The sequence below is a fragment of the Cannabis sativa genome, chromosome 7 (assembly GCF_029168945.1).
Source record: "Cannabis sativa cultivar Pink pepper isolate KNU-18-1 chromosome 7, ASM2916894v1, whole genome shotgun sequence".
Classification (NCBI taxonomy): Eukaryota; Viridiplantae; Streptophyta; class Magnoliopsida; order Rosales; family Cannabaceae; genus Cannabis; species Cannabis sativa.
This window is the reverse complement of record NC_083607.1, coordinates 35,681,580-35,700,270: the sequence shown is the minus strand read 5'-3', so window position 1 is coordinate 35,700,270 and position 18,691 is coordinate 35,681,580. Positions and strand designations below refer to the sequence as shown.

The 18,691-nt window shown below is 33.2% G+C and overlaps 1 non-coding gene across 1 annotated transcript; it reads left to right on the top strand.

Moving 5' to 3' along the window:
* The first annotated feature begins 15,406 nt into the window (after positions 1-15,406).
* On the top strand, positions 15,407-15,490 carry TRNAL-CAA (transfer RNA leucine (anticodon CAA)). The gene has a single exon. It is a non-coding gene; the product is annotated as a tRNA-Leu (tRNA).
* The last annotated feature ends 3,201 nt before the right edge of the window (positions 15,491-18,691 follow it).

Here is an 18,691-nt window from a genome sequence, read left to right as displayed (position 1 = left end):
TAGGTTATAAATTCTTAATCTGCTTATTGGAAGCTCGGTTATATAGACCCATGGTCCCCCCACTAGTTGAGATAATATTGCTTGTAATACTCATATAATTGGTTTTGATTAATCAATTATAATTCTCAAATTAAACTATGTCTATTTGTGAATTTTTCACTAAGTAAGGGCGAAATTGTAAAGAAAGAGTTTAAGGGGCATATTTGTTAATTATGATACTTTGTATGGTTCAATTAATAAATATGATAAATGACAATATTATTTAATAATTAGTTATAGTTATTAAATAGTTAGAATCGGCATTTAAATGGTTGAATTAGAAAATTGGCGTTTTTGAGAAAATCATATGCAAAAAATGATAAAACTGTAAAATTGCAAAAAGTGAGGCCCAATTCCATATTGCCAAGTGCCGGCCACTTTTATAGCATTTATCATCTGATATTTTCATTAATTTAATGCCAAATAATTCAAACCTAACCCTAGTGGAATGCTATAAATAGATAGTGAAGGTTTCAGGAAAATTACACTTTCATTCAGAGAAAAACCTGAGCCTTCTCTCTCTATACCTAGCTGCCACTCTCTCTCTCTCTCCCTCCTTGAGATTTCGAAATACTTAGTGATTAGAGTAGTGCCCACACACAGCAAGTGATACCTCAATCATAGTGAGGAAGATCGGGAAGAAAGACTTTCAACAAGAAGGAGTTTCAGCACTGAGGAAGGAGAGAAAGAGATCCAGGTTCAGATCTTGATAATACTCTGCGACGGAAAGGATACAAGGGTTAGAGATCTGAACGGAAGGAGTCATATTATTCCGCTGCACCCAATGTAAGATTTCTAATACTTTATATGTGTTTATTTCATAATCGTTTTAGAAAGTTCATATTTAGGGTGTTAAACAACATACTTGTGAGTAGATCTAAGATCCTGGTAAAATAAATTGTTACAACTGGCCTCAGAGCCATGGTAATTGATTTGCTTGCAAGACATTTGGACTTAAAACGATTTGTTTGTCTTTTGGATGGTATCATGTTGTTTTGAGTATTGTTTGATGATTGATTGATGTTTGTGAATTTTCGTGAAAAATAATTGAATATCTGTCTCTAGAATTATTTTTATTGGATAGTATGGAAACAATTAAGCAATTTACTTTTTTACAGAACTCAATTTTGATTTAATTTGAATTAGTTATGATTTTTTGAAGTTTCGAAAAAAATTAGGAATCGTGCATCACTACACGCGCGCGCGGACGAAGGGCAACCTTCGGACAGCACGCGTTCAGACACGGTTTCGTGTCTGAAATCTAGCTTCCGCGCGCGGAAATCGTGCTGGACACCCCCCTGCGCCGAGAAACTTCGGCTGAGCACTCCCCTTGCGCGCGCGGACAAGTATGCACAGCATACTGTCCGTACAGGTCGCATTTTTTTCGTTTTTCTTCAATTTTTCATGCTATTTCATGGATTTCAGTTCCGATTTTTTGTGTAGTTTTGTATTTAGACATTTCCTATTCCTATTTCAATTCTAAATATCATAATTAAATTTATTAATTTTTTTTTAAATTAATTCATGATATTAGTGTAATTTGAATTTGAAAATAGTAAATATCTATCTTTTTGCTTAATTATCTATCTTATTTTTAAATTTGATTATATACTATCTTATTTTTATATTTAAGGTCAGATATTAAATTTTTTAAATTAAATATTTTTTTAAATAATTTGACCTTATTTAAATTTAAAATAAGATAACTATAATCATGATATTTTAAATAGATGTAAGATATTTTGCTAACTTTTAAATTTTGTTATTTTATTTATTAAAATTAAATCATAAAATAACATTAAATTTTTAAAAGGTAGTTAGCAAATTTTGAAATGATATTTAGGTTAGTTGAAACTTAATTTTTCAAAATTGTAGGTTTAATTTTAAATATTATTTTATTAATTTCGAAAATATTTAAATTTTATTTTATTTTATTACTTTTTCTAAAATAATTTTTTTTATTTTATTTAATTATTTTTCGAAATTTAATTATTTAAAATTAAATAAATCCTACATCTAACTATCCAGCTAACCTTGTTGCAGGAGTATGTGTTTTAGCTTGTTTGTAAGTTTTTAAAACCTATTATTGCTTGATTGCAAATAGTCATGGTTAACTTGTTGACAGATCCAATGATCTGATTTTAACTCATGGCTCCCTTGGTCAAGTAAATAATTTGTAACAGGTATATTTACAATCTTCTTTCATCTGTGTATGACCTAGCAACTTGATAGGATCCATCCAAATTATGTGCCTGTGTGAGCCTATATGTTTAATTTTGTTATAGATGCATATATGTTGTTGTTGCTAAATAAAATATCATAGTTTTTGATAGATTTTATTTAGGCCCATTTAGTTTTGGGCCTATTCAATTAATAACAGTTGTTCATTTTAAGGTTAAATTCCTCTCTTTTGGAACTTGTGTGAGAGTTGGGAGCCATAGAAGTGGGTACGACATACTGAACCCAGCACCCCCTCATATGAACCACCCCAATTGTGAAGGTCCATTTGCCTGATTTGAATAACTGTACTAGGTTAATTAAATTAGTTTAACCTAATAAAATTGATTAGCAACATAATTAATTTCATTTATTTTGAAATTAATTTAAGAAAACCATAGTTTAAAGAATTTTTTATTCTAAGCTAAACTATATGTATTTTCTTGTATTTAATTAAATATAGAATTATAACCATCTAGATTCTTTCTGAAGCTTAATTTAAATTTTTCATTGAATATTCTTATTTAAGTTGATATTTAGTTATCTATAACTAACCAGCTTAAATCTGAATATCTTTTGCATTTAAAATTTCAAAATTAAGTTGAGAAACTTTAGGAATTGGTTATTAAGATTCATTAGATATTTTTTAAGTTGATATTTTTTCAAATATTAACTTAAAATGGAATATTTTAAATTAAGTGGTTACAACTTAATTTTAATTTTGTTAAATCTAATTTGAAAGATATTTAAGTTGATTTTTTAGATTCTTCTAAAACAACTTAAACAAGATATTTTTAAATTTGTTCCTTTTTTATTCGAATTTATTTTTCAAATTTAAATAATAATTTAAATTTAATTAAAGTTGATTTTTTATTTAAACCAACTTTAAATTGTAATTTTTCATTATTATAATATGGAACAGATGATTAAATAAAATACATATTTTTTTTAAATAATGAGCTTTAATCAAAAGATATTCGATCTCCATTGTTGGTCTTACAATAGTTAAATTTTTTCAATATAACCTCGAGACGCTAGACTTCGTCCCCCTATGGATGGTTATTCGTTGAAAACTTTTAACACCGTAAGATTTCAATTTATAAGTGTTTTGTGAGTTTTCGTCTCTATTAGACTCTCCCCTACGGTGACTACTTAGAGATAAACTCATAAAACATGAAACAATGGTGGAAGCTCATAAAATGAGAATAACCTTGACTCTCGCCTACCGGGACAACGTGGGATTCTCATTTTGATCGAATAAAAGGTTGCTAAAATATTTTATTTTAGATGGGCTGACTACTCTATTCAACTAATGTTATCTTTGACTCTCGCCTACCGGGAGTTTGTATTTCATTATGTTGAAAACCTTGGAAAATAAACTATGTTAGATTTAGTATTTTTATAACATATGTGATTATCTGTTATTTTTTGAACTTGTGTATGAATTTGAACCAAAACCTTACTTCTGTTTTATTGATGTGTTGTAATGCCAATAACCCTCATCTCATTCCACTCCTAGTTAATATCTTAGCAATTGAACTTGAAGTTATAAACTCCTTGTCAGAGTAATACTTCACATATGCTCATGATGGACATTAAATTCCAGAAAGCATGTAAGCTGGGAATTGTTCACTCTGAAGAGCAAATAGTTCATAAATCCATAAATCCTACTACTTCAAGCTTAGTTGAGAAGATAAGAGAAAGTGATTCCACTTCCTCAAGTTATACTTCACAACAAAATGAACCAGCAAGAACAACAATTAACAAACGAATAAGCAATGATGCTTTAGTCTTCGAATCATGTGTGTTAGAGAATGATAAATCCATTTGGATTCTTGATTCTGGGTTTACAAACCATGTAAGTTTTTCATTGCAATTTCTTGAGAATTGGAATTATTTGAAATCCGGAGAGTTGAAACTAAAGGTTGGTAATGGCGAAATGGTTTCGGTTAGAGCTAGAGGAAAAGCCAAACTCAAGTTTCAAAACAGAATTTTGGAATTAGACAATGTCTTATACATTCCAAATTTCAGTAGAAACTTGGTTTCTGTTTCATGCTTACAAATGCAACAATACAAATTAGATTTTTCGAGTTCCGGTTCTCCCATTTCTCGAAATGACATTCAGATTTCTGTTGCACCCATGGAACAGGGGCTTTATGTTCTTAGACCAGAAACACCATTTGCCCTACATAACGAACTTTTTAAAGTAGCTAAACCTAGAAACCACAAAAAGCAAAAGATCGATGATGATAATGAAACATATCTATGGCATTTACGTTTAGGTCATATAGGCTTTGATAAACTCAATAGGCTAACCAAAGACGGTCCATTAAAAAATGTCGTCTTAGGTGAACTGCCAGTATGGGAGTCTTGCCTGGAAGGAAAAATGACTAAATGTTCTTTCTCTGCAAAGGGAGAGCGTGCTAAACAACCCCTAGGGTTAGTGCATTCCGATGTCTGTGGACCTTTGAATGTAAAAGCCCGAGGTGGTTATGAGTATTTTGTCACTTTCATTGACGATTACTCTAGATATGGACATATTTACCTTATGCATAAGAAATCTGAAACATTTGCAAAGTTTCAGGAATTTCACGTATTGGCTCAAAACCAATTAGGTAAAACATTAAAGATCTTGCGAACTGATAGGGGTGGAGAATATATGGATATGCAGTTCAAAGATCATTTAATTGAACTTGGAATTGAATCCCAATTAACCGCCCCTAGCACTCAACAGCAAAATGGAGTTGCAGAAAGACGGAATCGCACGCTTTTGGAAATGGTTAGGTCCATGCTTAGTTACTCAACTCTACCTACGTCCTTCTGGGGATATGCAATTCAGATGGCAACCGACATTCTAAATTTTGTTCCATCTAAATCAATCCCTAAGACACCTTTAGAACTATGGAATGGTCGTACACCTAGTCTACGCCATTACAGAATCTGGGGGTGCCCTGCTCATGTCTTAAGAAAGAAAGACGGCAAACTTGAGTCACGAACTGAAGTTTGCATGTTTGTCGGTAATTCTAAAGAGACTAGGGGTGGACTACTTTATAGTCGCAAGGATGATAAAGTGTTTGTTTCCACAAATGCCACTTTCCTTGAAGATGACTATATTAAGAATTTCAAATCACAAAGTAAAGTAGTGTTGGAGGAAATGCTTTTAGGTATAAGTCCTTCCAATGTTCCGTCCTCTTCCACTCGTGAAGAGGACTATCCCACTCCCTCAGTTGAACCAACTGAGATAACTACTGCTAAAGTTCCTGTTCAGAAGATCACCGCTCCTCGTCGTAGTGGGAGGGTTTCAACAAAACCAGATCGTTATGGCTTGGATGGTGAAATCAATATGGTCGTTGGTGGCGGTATTGAAGACGACCCATTAACCTATAAACAGGCAATGGCTAGTCCGCAACGGAAACGATGGTCAGCCGGCATGGATTCAGAAATGGATTCCATGAAAAAGAACAAAGTCTGGGAATATGTAGACACACCTGATCACTATCATCCGATAGGATGCAAGTGGGTTTACAAGAAGAAAAGAGGAGCTGGAGGCGAAGTCGAAACTTTTAAAGCTAGACTTGTAGCCAAGGGTTATACCCAAAGAGAAGGCGTGGACTATGAGAAAACTTTTAGTCCTGTTGCCATGCTCAAATCCATCTGAATTCTTCTCTCCATAGCTGCTGCTTTCGATTATGATATCTGGCAAATGGATGTCAAGACTGCCTTCCTTAATGGGGTACTTGAAGAAACCATCTATATGGAGCAACCAGAAGGCTATGTTCTTCCAGGGCAGGAAAAGAAAGTTTGCAAACTAAATAGGTCTATCTATGGACTTAAGCAAGCTTCTCGCTCATGGAATAAAAGGTTTGATGAAATCATCAAGACCTACGGCTTTCTTCAGAATGAAGATGAACCTTGTGTTTACCAACTCAAGGAAGACCAAGTAGTAGTATTCCTGGTCCTTTATGTTGATGACATTTTGTTTATTGGAAACAATATCAATAAAATGACTCACATCAAGGAATGGCTTAACACTCAATTCGATATGAAAGATTTAGGTGAACCAGCCTATGTTCTTGGTATTCAGATAATCAGAAACCGGAAGAACAGATCTCTTGCTCTCTCTCAAACAACCTACATTGACAATGTTTTAGAGAGATTCTCCATGAACAACACCAATGGGGCAAACATGCCTTCTAGATATGGTATCCGTCTATCTAAGGAACAATCTCCTACTGATCCTCAAGAGATAGAAGACATGGCGAAAATTCCTTATGCCTCTGCAGTTGGAAGTCTAATGTATGCAATCTTATGCACTAGACCTGACATCTGCTATGCAGTTGGAATCGTGAGCATGTATCAGTCAAACCTAGGACAACAACATTGGAATGCAGTTAAGTATATTCTGAAATACTTAAAGAGTACAAGGAATCTTGTGTTAGTCTACAAGGGTGGTGCTTTAAATCCCATAGGCTATACTGATTCAGATTTCCAGGCAAGTCTTGAAGACAGGAAATCTACATCTGGGATGGTGTTTACTCTTAGGGGTGGAGCAGTGGTTTGGAGAAGTGTAAAACAAACCACGATATCGGACTCGACGATGGAAGCTGAATACATAGCTGCAGTAGAAGCTGCTAAAGAGCTTGTTTGGCTAAGAAAGTTCTTCACTAGTATCGGTGTCGTACCTGGAATGGAAAAGCCTCTAGTCCTACTTTGTGATGATAATGGAGCAATAGCCAACAGTAAGGAACCTCGAAGCCACAAGAGAAGCAAACACATAGAAAGGAAGTATCACATCATCAGAGAATATGTGGCAAGAGGGGATGTACTAGTTGAGAAAGTGGACACAGAAGACAACTTAGCTGATCCATTCACCAAAGTCTTGGTCGTGACTACATTTGAAAAGCACCGTCAGAATTTAGGATTAATTGATATGTACTGATTAGTTTTATATTACTGCAAGTGGGAGTTTGTTGGTTTTTATGCCCTAAATAAAACTCCATTTCAATGTAATCCATTTTATTTAACATCAATAAAGAACAGAAGTATTTTTCATTCATTTGTGTATGTTTTGGTTCACCTTATCAATTGCTTGTCTATTTGATATATAAATTCATCTGAAACCCATTTCACATACTTGATCCTGTTTATTGTGTTGTCAACACTTTGGAAAGTAAACATGACTATGTGAATAAAGTTTCTTAGATTTATCAGACACAGGGTTTTACTGATATGATAATCTACAACAGAGTTTACTTGCATTTGGAGAAATGCTATGTTCTTTCCAGGGCATTGGTTAAAGTAAAGCTCAGGTTGGGTGCATGGAGTATGCATCGGAAGGGACCGATATTGAACTTTGACTTAGATTTATTAAACTTACCGTAATATCTATTCAAGTCAATATCGCCTAGTTGATCCTAGATCAAATGATCTTAATCCTGTTATGATTAGGCTAAATCTCAAGAGGCTATTCGTGTTCTTTGATTTGTTAGTTAAGCCTACTTTTAGGTCAGGGTGATACGTACATTTTGGGAACACGGTAGTGCAATTAAGTGGGAGCGCTAACATAAACATGGAATCTATAGCTTCTATCTGGCGAATAGTAAGTAAAGGATGATCTCCTTCGAGCTTGACCAAACGAAAATAAATGGTGGAGTACTCATTTCACATAAGCTGAAATATCATTTATACGGGGTTAAGTGTTTTAAGGATAAAATACATTGTAGGGTGTAACGGTAATCTAATCCCTTTACAGTGTAGATCATTCATATAGAGGATCATTGATCAAATTAGGATTATAACAATGGATAACTAATGATGTGTCTATATGGTGGAACATATAGAGTATTCTATATACTGAGAGTGCAATTCTAAGTTCTATGCGTGGATTCAACGAAGAATTAATAAGTCAGTGAATTTAGGTTATAAATTCTTGATCTGCTTATTGGAAGCTCGGTTATATAGACCCATGGTCCCCCCACTAGTTGAGATAATATTGCTTGTAATACTCATATAATTGGTTTTGATTAATCAATTATAATTCTCAAATTAGACTATTTCTATTTGTGAATTTTTCACTAAGTAAGGGCGAAATTGTAAAGAAAGAGTTTTAGGGGCATATTTGTTAATTATGATACTTTGTATGGTTCAATTAATAAATATGATAAATGAAAATATTATTTAATAATTATTTATAGTTATTAAATAGTTAGAATTGGCATTTAAATGGTTGAATTAGAAAATTGGCGTTTTTGAGAAAATCAGATGCAAAAAATGATAAAACTGCAAAATTGCAAAAAGTGAGGCCCAATTCCATATTGCCAAGGGCCGGCCACTTTTATAGCATTTATCATCTGATATTTTCATTATTTTAATGCCAAATAATTCAAACCTAACCCTAGTGGAATGCTATAAATAGATAGTGAAGGGTTCAGGAAAATTACACTTTCATTCAGAGAAAAACCTGAGCCTTCTCTCTCTATACCTAGCCGCCACTCTCTCTCTCTCTCTTCCTCCTTGAGATTTCGAAATACTTAGTGATTAGAGTAGTGCTCACACACAGCAAGTGATACCTCAATCATAGTGAGGAAGATCGGGAAGAAAGACTTTCAACAAGAAGGAGTTTCAGCACTAAAGAAGGAGAGAAAGAGATCCAGGTTCAGATCTTGATAATACTCTGCAACAGAAAGGATACAAGGGTTAGAGATCTGAATGGAAGGAGTCATATTATTCCGCTGCACCCAATGTAAGGTTTCTAATACTTTATATGTGTTTATTTCATAATCGTTTTAGAAAGTTCATATTTAGGGTGTTAAACAACATACTTGTGAGTAGATCTAAGATCCTGGTAAAATAAATTCTTACAGATAACAACCTGGATTCCACGTGTCCACTATTGGAAACGCGGATAACATTTACCCACAAGCTTCCAGGATTATACGTCTGGTGGAATCTTGCTTCACTCCTTCAGTATGGACATGTGGAGAATGAGGGATAATATCATGACTTTCTAAGGGTTACTCGATCAAGAAAGGTGACTTCCGTCTTTGATTGTGGTACATCCACGTGTCAATCCAATGATGGTGGAAGGACACAATCGTGGAGGAGTCGCTTTCCACAAACGGCTATATTTTGACAGTTGTTCACTTTTTTGGCACAAAAATTGAAAAATGGCATCTTCATCATTGATTGTGCCTCGATTTTAGAGAGCATTAATTGTGAAGATGTGTGTGGATCGTTGAACTCCCTAGTCGTTTTATGAAGCTTGTGTTTTGGGAGGGTGGATCGTGGACTGTTCATCCTTTTTTCACGTAGATTGCTTTTTGAATATAAATACCTTTTACAAATTTTAGATACCACTTTCCTCTCATTTCTAAATTTTTAAACCCTTCAAAACATATAACTTTCTCTATACCCTTTTGAGACTAAGAATCAAATTCAGAGCCAGATTTCTTCACCTTGGAATGTGCTATCAATTTCTGCATTCACCTTTTATTGAGGATTCGAGCACGAGAGTTTCCACATCATCAACTCCAGTAATCGTGAGTCTTACACGAGAAGAAGACACGGACCTAGATTTGATGCAAAAGTTGACTCTTTGATTGCCCTAGCATCTCTTCTTCATGAAAATATGTGATTAACTTCCCAAGCCAAACCTAGCGATGATTAGCTTGACATCACCGCTTTCGATATCATGTTTCTTCTTCATTTCTAGATTGTATTTTCTGGGTTTGTTGTTATAAGTTATGCTTGCATGTTCTATTCTAAGATATGATTACAAATTTTTGTTTGTGCGATTGTCTTCGTAAATAAATTTAGGCACCACAAACGATACTTTTTTTTATGAATTCCTTGTTAGAAATCCTTAGAATCAAGCTTTTTGCAGTAGATATGCTACCAAAATTTTCCAACACCTAAATTCCTTTTGGTTTTGGGTTCTTCATTGATATTTTAACTGCTCGTCCTCTCCATCATTCCTAACTTCCTATCTGGAACAAATAAATCATGGGTGTTTAACCCCATTTCTAGACCTGGCCAATTATAAATTTGCCTTTGGGTTACTGGTTCCCGGAGCCCTTGGGACAGGACTTCATCCTGTTGGTTGGCCAGAGGTGTTCCACCAAGGGGCTGGCTGGCTAAAGGTTGACTAATTAGGGGTGTTGTTAAGCCTAAGATCCCTGTCGGCCCTCAGACCATTGGTTGTCAAGATCTAACTGTTCTCGCCACTTGATCTTTATGGCAAGACTTGTTTCGGGTAGGGGATGGTTTGTCTTGGTTCTAGAGGAACCTAGTTAGATAGTTTGTCAGTAGACCCTCCCTAATCTATTAAATAGTCTCCCTTGGAGAAGATCTATGATGAGATCCTGACCTATTCTAGTAGTTCTCTCATTAAACTTCCTTATTAAGTCGGTAGCGTCTCTATTATGGCAGTCCATCTCCGCCTGGTGAGATCGAAGGATGTACTCTTGGTCATCCATCCATCTTAAAAATTTGTGTCTCTGTTGTGCGAATACATCGCCACCAACAATGCATGGTTCTTCAGTTTCGCCGACTTGATATACAACCTCTCTATGTCTGGCCAACTCGAGATCTTTTCCCAAGTCTACATGGGGCTCGTCAATTCTTGGCCACGCCTCTCCACTATAATACTGGGGACCAGATCCAGCTGTGGTGCCTGGGGGTTGCTCCACGTGGACCATCCCTTTAGTACGAGGCACTGCTGGAGGGTCCTCCCTGGGTGGCATAGGTCGATCATTGAGACCAACTAGATTTGTTGTATTGACCTGGCCAGTTATGGTGGCCAAGTTCGTTGTGCCTACCGAGGTGGTAGGGGTGGCCACTGTTGGGTTTTGTGCCCTAAATAAAAGTCATTTCAATATAATCAGATTTACTTATTAATAAAGATCAGAAATAATATTTTATGTTGCATGGTTCACATGATTTATTTCATGATTATATGTATATAATGTATGAATTCTTTTTAAGTCCAGAACATATGAGTTTGTTAAAGATTATAGTGTTGTCAGCACAGTGGAATATAATCTTAATTATATGTTCAAAAGTTTATTCCCTGATTTGTCAGAACACTGGATTTAGACTGACATGGTATAATCAGCGATAGGTATTCTTACACCTTGGAAAAGTGTTATGTCCTTTCCAGGACATTGGCAAAGTTTACCAGTATCGGATGTATGGAGTATACATCGGAAGGGACCGATATTGAACTTTGATTAGATATATTAAAACTTACCGTAATATCTATTCAATTCAATATCACCTGTTGATCCTAGATCAAATGACCTTAATCCTGATATGGGTAGGTTCGATCTCAAGAGTACTATACATGTTCTTTGATTTCTTAGTTAAGCCTACTTTTGGGTCAGGGTGATACGTACATTTTGGGAACATGATAGTATAATTGAGTGGGAGCGCTACCATAAAGATGGAATCTATAACTTCTATAGGAACTTAGAAGTGAAACGATGATATCCTTCGAGCTTGGCTAAATAGAAATAAATGGTGGAGATCTCATTTCACTTTGCTGAAATATCATTTATACGGAGCTAAGTGTTTTAAGGATAAAATACATTGAAGGTGTAGCGGTAACAGTAGTGCCTTTTCAATGTAGATCATCTATTAGAGGGTCATTGATCACATTAGGGTTATAACAATGGATAACTAATGACGTGTCTATATCATGGAACATATAGAGCGTTCTATATGATTGAGAGTGCAATTTCAAGTTCTAAGTGTGGATTCAATGAGGAATTAATAAGTTAGGGAATTTATTTGGTAAATTCGGTTCAACTTATTGGAAGCTCGGTTATATAGACCCATGGTCCCCATACTAGTTGAGACCATACTACTTGTAAGACTCAGTTAATTGATTTTAATTAATCAATTATAATTCTAAAGTTAGACTATGTCTACTTTATGAATTCTCACTAAGCAAGGGCGAAATTGTAAAGAAAAGAGATTCTAGGTTTATTTATTAATTAAGGTACTTTATATGTCTAAATTAATAAATATATTAAATGACAATATTATTTAATAATTATTTTTAAGTTATTAAATAATTAGAATTGGCATTTAAAAGTTTAAATTTGAAAATTGGCATTTTTGAGAAAATGGGAATGAGAAATAACAAAATGGGAAAGTTACAAAGTGAGGCCCAATTTCCTTATATGGGCTGCCCACTATGCATAGGCTTTTACCATTTTATTTTTCCATTATTTTAATGCCACACAATTCTAACCTAAACCTAGAGGGAATTCTTTAAATAGAAAGTAATGGCTTTAGGAAACAACACATAATTGAATCTCATTCTTTTCAGAGTGAATTCTTGAGCCACCACTTTCCTCTCTCTTTTCTTCTCTTCTTAATTTTGAATTCCTTGAGTGATGAGTAGTGCCCACACACATCAAGTGGTACCTCAATCATAGTATGTAAGACTATGGAAATTCTGCATCAAAGAAGGAGAAAAGAAGATCCAGATTCAGATCTTGATTATGCTCTGCTACAGAAAGGAATCAAGGGCTAGAGATCTGAATGGAAGGAGTCATATTATTCTGCTGCACCCACTGTAAGGTTTTCTAACTTTATATGTGTTTATTTTCATTGTTTTAGAATTCATATTAGGTTGTTAATCAAACATACATGATAGTTAATAGATCCTGGTAAAATAATTTCCAACAGCCACATCCATTGAATTCATGGAGATTCTAGTTGTGACTAGAACACGAACATCAGGATTATCTGCCATAGGATCTTAAAGAAGACCCAAGGAAGCAAATGTCATAGCCAGAGTTCTCCTTGTATTAACCATGACGTTTGATCAGAGAAATTAACAACTTGTTCTCAATGAAAGTACCAAACTATTGACCTTAGATTTGGCCAACTGATAGTGGAGTCGTATTTATTACTGATGCTTGCCACATGTTGCACAATATGAACAGATAAGTAAATAAGACATGAGCTTTTACAGAGGTTTGACCCCCTTAGTCAGTGGGTAATGACCTACTCTCCTTTTGGTTGTATTAATACCAGAGATAGTACCACTTCCACTTAGATCACAAGTGTTGTGGAATCTGAAGTGGCTATCGTAACATTACATATGAGAATGGAGTTGGAAAATTTCAAGTGATGGAGAGAATATGCCTAGGGCGTGTGTGTGTGTGTGTGTGTGTGTGTGTGTGTGTGAGAGAGAGAGAGAGAGAGAGAGAAGATAGTTGAGTTTCAGACTTAGAGCTTAAGACTTAGAGAATTAGGGTTTAACTAATGCTCTTTCTATTGTAGAGCTTACATCCCTAATATCTCCTTAAAAATCGGTAAATAAAGTTATATTTACATAATTAAATAATAATATTTAAATGACTTTATTATCTCCTAAAAATAGGGAAGCTGCTAATATTTTTTCCCTATTTTCGTAGGTTGTCAAGGCCTAATTCCTTGCTTAACTTGCTGTCTAGGGATGAAGGATGTGCACCAAAGGCCTACCAGGCAAAAGCTTGCTGGCCATGCAACGACTAGGTGCAGGCTGGCCTGCCACACAGTGCTTGGAGGCTGGCTGGCCTATGCTGGCCATAGGGCCGACCAAGCGTGGCTAGCCGACCCCCTTGAGAGGCTGGTTCGTCATTTTATCGCCCTCCTAAGTACTCGGACCCCTCATTGGTTGAAGTGTTGAGTAGATGGCTTAGCCTCTTTGTTGGCTAAAGCTTGCTGGCCATGCACCGACTAGGTGCAGACTGGCCTGTCACACAGTGCTTGGAAGCTGGCTGGCCTATGCTGGCCATAGGGCCGACCAAGCGTGGCTAGCCGACCCCCTTGAGAGGCTGGTTCGTCCATTTTGTCGTCCTCCTAAGTACTCGGACCCCTCATTGGTTGAAGTGTTGAGTAGATGGCTTAGCCTCTTTATTGGCGAGTTGTACTCTCACGTGGCATTGATATTGGCCACTGGAACATGCCACGTCAAGTGAAAAAAAATTGGGATAACACTTGTGACTAAACGTCGACTAATCTCGAGAATTAGCCTTGTTAGTTTTTGGGTTAACAACTTTTAAAAAAATATTTTATATTTATTAAGTATATTTGTTTTATTTCATAAATTTATATTAACAAATTTCATAAATTTAAAGTTTCTTATATATTATGATATGTTACATGTGATAAAATATAACTTTAAATTATTTTTTTATCAAATACATTTAAATTCATATAGATTCTTAGGAAAAAAAAAATATTAAATTAAGACATAAAAAAGAAAAAAATTTGTATAGCATAATCTTTTATATATTTGTGATTATAATGAAGCAAATTATAATATTTTTATCATTATAATTAAAATTTTAAATTTTAACAATCCTTTAAAATTTATAATTTACCAAACATTCAGTTTAATTTTTTTTTTTTCACAGTTCAATTGCACTTACTTTTTCTCACAACACAACTAAAGTTATTTTCCCCATCAGCACAACTATACTAAACTAGCCACAATTTAGTCAACTAAGTTTACCCTATTTAAAAGGTAAGCTTTCCTTAGTTAAAAAACAAAAAGATAACACTTATTAACTATGAAAAAGGATAGGATTACTGTGTATTGATGTACCTTTTACTATTTCGACATTTAGAATTTTTTTTTTTTGGTATATATTTTCTTTATGAACATATAGGTTATAACTATTTAAGGCATTCTGTAAAATTTTGAAAAATTTTAAATAATTTATAATATAAAAAATAATATTTAAACAATCTATTTTAAACGCGTAATAAAATAAAAAGAGGTACACATACAACAGACTATTTAAATCGTATTTTCAACACGTTAAATTTTTCTACATTTCTCAAAATAAGTGTTCTTAAATAACTATAACATTCACGATCATGACCAAAAAAAAAATTAAACTAAAATTTTTTCCCAAATGCCATTACAAAAAAAAGTACATCAATACATCTCTTCTAGGGTACACCTTAGAATTTCCAAAACGATAATGAGAGAAAGCATAATTGTAGCATATATGTGTCGTCCTTGAGAAAAATTACGTAGAATGTACAATATTTAGTGAGTCAGTTTTGAGTTATTCCATTCTTCTTCCTTGATTGGAACGATATAGATATATATCTAAGAAGGAAATAATAAATATTTCAACATTGAGTCGTCAGGATGGCCGAGTGGTCTAAGGCGCCAGACTCAAGTTCTGGTCTTCGAAAGAGGGCGTGGGTTCAAATCCCACTTCTGACATTATTTTTCTTCATTTTCTTTGCACAATCTTCTCATATATTATTCTATTTATATATTTTTATTTTAGCGGTTGTTTGTTTGCCTGCAATGTACAATCATTATATAGTCACACCCCCACATCATGAGCTTGTTTTAGCTCTTCCTAATTGCCTGATTTAGGGCAATTGTACTCTTGCTTATATTAGATCTCGTTAGTGATAAGAGAAAAACTTTTGAAGCATTATTATTTTGTTTCTAAAACATCATGCTCACATGTGAGAAGGCTACCCATATACCATATATTAATCTTAACATCATTTCATCTTTTTTTTATGAGATAATTACACCACGTACTGAAATTTTTAATTTTTTTACTTTTATACTGTGGGACATAATTTTTTTCAAAAATACTGTGTTTTTTTATTTCAAAAATACTGTGTATTGTGTTAAGTTTTCACTGTTGTTCTACTGATGTTTTTTAGTTTTTCTACTGTTGTTTTTAGTTATTCTGTTTTATGTTCTACTGGTGTTTTATAAAAACACAGTATTTTTGAAAAGATTTTCGTGTGACTGTATTTTTGTAAAAATTAACCCAAATTCTAGTATTTTTGTAAGTTTCCCTTTTTTAATTCATTCGCCCCCTCCTCCCCTAAATTAAATTACAAATAGTGTTTAAACTTATAGTCCATTAAATATTCCTTGGTCTTTTATCAAGTGATCTCTTAAAATTGGTAAGATAGTTTTATTTCAAAATCAACTGATAATGGGAAAAGTAATTCATGAATTTTATATATTTTATTATCTTTTTACACACGGAGGGACGTAGGCCATAGTGTAGGCTTAAGCCCTCACTCATTTATATAAAGAAGCTTATACATATATATTAATGGGTATTACCCATAAATGGTTACTAACAAATTTAACTATAAATATTAATTTTAATAATATCAAATCATCGAATTTTTATCTAATAACGAATAATGAAATCACAAATTTGAATTTCCATGCTTAATTTAACTACTTAATAAAAAAATAAATAAAAAAATATCTCTTTTTACACTATATCAAAAATATGTTCATACAAAAATATTTAACTCAAACTTAACTTTTTCTTTTCTTATTTTTCTTGCTAAAAATTTTTTTTTTTTAATTTTTTACCGATAGAACAATTTCAGCCCATATGATATAAAAATGAGAAATTTTTTTAATTAGATAGAAAAATCAAGCATAAAAACTCAAAATTTTCAAATTTTATCCATTTATGGGTAATACCCATTAAGAGTGCACCCATACATATATATTAGTTTAATTTATTTAAATTTTTATTTTATATATAATAAGCCCTCATTCAATTTGTATATTAAGCCCACACTCATTTTATTTCTACCCAACTCCAAATGTCAACATAATAAATTATAGGAATTATTTCACAAATACACAAAAATAACAAAAAAAAAATTATATAAATACAATTTTACAGAATTTCAAGTATTTTTACGATTTTTTTTAATTTTATTTATAGAAAATACGGTCTTTTTATGTTGTACTCTTGTTAATTTGTTGTTGATTTTTTGTTATTTGTATGTTATTTTTTGTTATTGTTTTGATGTTATTTAGATGTTATTTTCATGTTACTTTTATGTAGTTTTCTTGTTGTTTTCGTGTTGTTTGTATGGAAACCGTTAAAATGTAAAAAAAAAAAAAAAAACAAACAAATCTTTAAACGTAAAAATGTAATTTTTTTACAAAAAATGGTGTCCTATGTAATTATTCCTAAATTATATTACTAAAATTTAACATCACTTTCATAAAACAGTCAACATTTTTTTTGTTGCTAAATACATATGTAATACTCTCTTCAACATTCTTTTCATTTCATTTCAATTTTTATTATTTTTTAAAATAAAATAAAAATCATTTGATTTAATTTTTATTCAAGCCCTTGAAAAATAAAATATTCAAGCCCTCACTCAGCTGAAATTCTAGCTTCGTCACTGCACATTAGTAATGTAAGGCTCTTTAACATCCCCTTAAGATGGTAGCTATTTTATTTGTTCACCATCTTGGACAACTCGATCATAAGCGGTTCTTTTTTGGCTCACTATCCCTGATCACGAGGGGTTCTTTTGCTCTACTTTTTGAATCAGTATTTTTGGATTTTTGGTGGCTCTTTTTTTTTTGCTCACTATCCTCAAATTACAATTATGTTTTTATTTATTTTGCACTAGTACCATGTTAAAATTGATAAGATGCATGAGATTCCATCTCAAAACTAATTAGCTATGAGAAGAATAGTTCATAGATCTTATATATTCTATTATCTTTCCACACATAAACAACATGAGATTCTCTAATATGCTCCATGATAACTAAATGATTAAGAGTCCACATTCAAAATAAATTTGGTATGACAATTTGTATACTAAGTATACACTTTTGATCACTCATACATACATCATGTATATTTCATCTCCTTAAGATGGTAGCTATTCTATTTGTTCACTATCTTGGACAACTCGACCATAAGCGATTCTTTTTCGCCTCACTATCCCTGATCACGAGTGGCTCTTTTGCTCTACTTTTTGAATCAATATTTTTGGATTTTCGGTGGCTCTTTTTTTTTTGCTCACTATCCTCGAATTACAATTGGTTTTTTTATTTTTTTTTTACTCTGTAACCATGTTAAAATAGATAAGATGCATGATATTCCATCTCAAAACCAATTAGCAATGAGAGGAATAGCTCATGGATCTTATATATTCTACTATATTTCCACACATTAACAACATGAGACTCTCTAACATGCTCCATGATAACTAAATTATTAAGAGTCCATATTCAAAATAAATTTTGTACGACAATAGGTATACTAAGTATACACTTTTGATCACTCATACATACATCATTGTTTACCGAGATTTTTGAAAACAGATTAGTAAGGGCTTAAGGAAATGCAAAGTATTAAATAATAGATAACCATATTTTTACGTGGTTGGCGTGAATGATCCTTAGTCTACGAGTCAATAGTATTAGCCATCTTTGGGAAATGTCTAAGTATTACAAGTGTTTACAATAACAATCTCTACATTCTTTGGTTCTCTCTAAGAAGAAAACTCTCTAGGAATTTTAGCAGAGTTTCTGTAAGTAAGAATTGTTCTCTCTTGTACATGAAATACAGTGGTATTTATAGGAGGCTTCTTACTCAACATGCCTTTGAGGCCG